The 3,552-nt window shown below is 29.1% G+C and overlaps 1 long non-coding RNA gene across 1 annotated transcript; it reads right to left on the reverse strand.

The window, feature by feature from the left end:
* Positions 1-424: 424 nt before the first annotated feature.
* On the reverse strand, positions 425-865 carry LOC112940476 (uncharacterized). The gene is made up of 2 exons (XR_003244711.1): positions 745-865; positions 425-668 (listed from the first exon to the last, which is right to left on the reverse strand). It is a non-coding gene; the product is annotated as an uncharacterized lncRNA (long non-coding RNA).
* Positions 866-3,552: the final 2,687 nt, after the last annotated feature.

Here is a 3,552-nt window from a genome sequence, read left to right on the forward strand (position 1 = left end):
AACATAGAAAACTTATCATTCAGAACTACGCAATGCTAATGTATAAGGTACCATAAGGGAAGTGTGCATGTTCATGGAAAATTTCAGCAATTGTGATGGAAATACGAGGAAGTTTACAGAAGAAATAATATATGTTTCAATGCATTTTAAGTGAAGAAAATAAATTAGCAAATCATTTGGCAAAATAGCTATTGATCGAGAGGAATTTGCACATTTTACAAGTTTTAATCGCATGTAGCCTAGTGGGAGGAGAATCATCAACTACAAACTACTATGCCCGTACTTAACAGTATCACCTTTAAGGGTATAGAAAGTAAGGAGAGGCTACAACATCAATTTTTCCAAAAGAAGAATATTTAAAAAACCCTTGGAGGCAACAAAATGGGGGAAATACTATTTAAGAAACTAAAAAGGAATCGGAAAAATTGGAGATATGGAGTCTAGAATTGAACTATTAAACCTAGAGGAATCCATCAACACTAGTAAAGGGCGGCAGAGCAAAGCTTCCCATGCACTTTTTCACATGACCACATGTTGAAAGATAGATAGAGGACACTATATGAAAAGGATAAGGAGAAAAATAAGTGATATGACTTGCAAAGTGAAGAGGGTTTTCTCCTTTAGACAAGATCCAATAGTAAAAAGACAACAAGCACAATCCACAAAACCTGAGAATGCAACAACAAAAAAACTATTAAGTCGGTAGCAAGCAAGGAGGACAAATTACGAAACCACGATATTTACTCTTTTTAGCTTATTCTTTCCATAGCAACAGAAGGCAAAGTGATGGATTAGTCCAAGGAGGCACCATTGTGATTTGAAGAAATAAAATCAAAGGAAGAGTGGAGAAACAGGCGAAGTGAAAAAAAATTTGTGAATGAGATCTAATTATGAAACCTTACCCTATAATAGATATAATTCACTATCATGTTTTGTTTGGGCCTGGGTTTTTTAATTTTTTTTTATGATTATTTATTTGGTTTGTTGGTAATGGGTTAGTTAGTTTGGGCTTTGCCATGTAGGTGTAACTTTTTATTTTGTTGTTTTATACATAGACATGAATAAAATAAGAAATTTTCCCAACAAATATTCCTTTTCTAAACTAAATTTAATTCATCATAAATAGAAAAAAATTAATCATAAACAACGAATCTTGACTTGGATATCTTGAAAAAATTTAAAGAACTTGATATTATGTATTTCAAGATCTTCACATTTCATACTGTTTAACTCCTAAATGGTCAATTACAATTCAGAAGTCCATATATCATACACAGCGAGCATACCCTTTTACTCACTTAATTGAATTTTTAACATGTGCCACACATATTGAGTACCAATTATTTTTCTTACGTGTCAAGAACAAGAATTTTTATATGAGGAGCAACAAAACTTGAATGTTATCTTTTGTTTGTGATCATCTCATCTAATAGCTCAAAGTGTTAGAGAGATTATATTATTATATATTACTTAATTATATTTTCATTCTTTAGCGGTTTAATCTTATCAAGTGGATTAATTAATCCAAATAGGCAACTGGAGATGTTTCTTTTATTAAAACCTATGACTAGACTTGCCGATCCAATTTGAAACCTAGCGTAGATTGACACTACAAGTAAAGACACATCTAAAGTTCAAATTTGATGAGTTTGATCTTTAATTTTTTTAATTATGTGCCTCTCGTATTTACGGCTATGTTTTCAAATAATATATAGTGTGACATTTTGATGGATCTGCATACAACAAACACCTACGCACACAGGCACATGCACGCGCACACCCACCCACATATGTGTGCATGTGTGTGCTCACACACACACGTGTTGCACAACAATATCTAATTTTTGCTTAATGTTTGTATTAGAAAATAGTGAATCAAAAATATATTTCACTCAAAAGTTATATCAGTTGATAAATATTAGTCATTGCCAAAATAAAAGAAAGTTTATCAATTATATCTTCTAAGTAACTTTGAAATTGTTTCATGAGATAAATTTAATTTATTTATCATGTTGAGTGAATTTTCCTACACAATTAATGGTAAAGTAATTGCATCTAAATAGCTTTAATAATTATCAACCAAACATAAAAGAATATATACTAAGAAATAATAAGAGAGGGAGTAAATTTAGATAAATATATATAAGAATTACAATAGGAAATTCTCCAAAGATAGGCATGGTGGTCCATTCGAGTTCCTAAGTTTCCACACCAAGGAATATTGAAGTTGAAACAATAACATATATCGATTGTGCACCTTAACACATGATAAACTATTCATATAACCAATTCCGAACAAAATTTAAAAAGGTTTATGCACGTATTTTTAAGATGCACCTCTCCTTTAAATATGCACAACATATAATACTCTATAATAAACCTTAAAACAACATAAACATTTCAACATACATCGTTGTCACATATTAAATTTTCCAAATTGAATTATCATAATAGGTTATTATGTAATTTGTCTTGTTACTGATTAATGTTTATTATAGAATTACTTATTATCACATCATAAGCAACGTGATCATGTAAAATAATTTTACACCATTTATTTATTGTTTTTGCACCATTTATCCCTTATGACCTAAATTTGAATTATTTTATATATAGATGTTATCAATACTTCATGTACAAAGGAGGTTCACATGTTAATTTCTATGAATGATGATTTTTTAGATTAAGCCGTTAATGTTCATTATATAAAATTACTTATTATCACATTATTAGCAATGTTATAGTGTAAAACTATTTTACACAATCTATGCATAAAGTTTGCAAATTTTTTTTCATAAGTTAATCTCGATTTGAATCCTTTTATCTATAGACGTTATCAGTGATCATATAAAAAGGAGGTTTATAGGTTAATATATATGCATTAAATATTAGTAGTGAAACATTTTGTTGCACAATAGTATAAATTAATTGATTGATAGATCTATTTAACAAGTACTAATTAGTAACATAGAATAATTATTTTAAGTAATTTATTATAACAATTGAAAAAAGACTATTGTAATAAATATTGAAATTCTTTAATTTCGTTTTGTGTATACACAGAGGATTTAAATGTTCCCTAACTCGTGCTTGAGCAAGGGAAAGACTCAATTGAGCACAAAGATAGGATGCCTGCAGATGTACATATTTTTATATTTCAATATTTATGAACTAGGTAAATTGTTCGCGCCTCGCACGTTGTTAAATTACATCAATATTTGACTTCTGAACATAGTGTTTATGGATTTTGTTATTAATTTATCATTTTACTGTAGTTATTCATCAACAAAGTCATTCGAAAAGATATGTAATTTTTTCATTGTCTATATTGGTATTTTCAAAAAGTGGTACACACATATTCGTCAAATGCGAGAGTTTTCCTCCTATTCAAGGCCTCTACATAAAGAATCTAAGTATTATACAGGTTATATAATTAGTTGTGTACTTGAGAAGTTTATTAAAATATAAAAACACATCTCTTTGATTTCAATGAAATAATGTATGTCGCTCAAATAATTTGGATTGAATGATATCTTGGCAAGTCCATTATTC

Source organism: Solanum lycopersicum, chromosome 12 (genome assembly GCF_036512215.1).
Source record: "Solanum lycopersicum chromosome 12, SLM_r2.1".
Taxonomy (NCBI): domain Eukaryota; kingdom Viridiplantae; phylum Streptophyta; class Magnoliopsida; order Solanales; family Solanaceae; genus Solanum; species Solanum lycopersicum.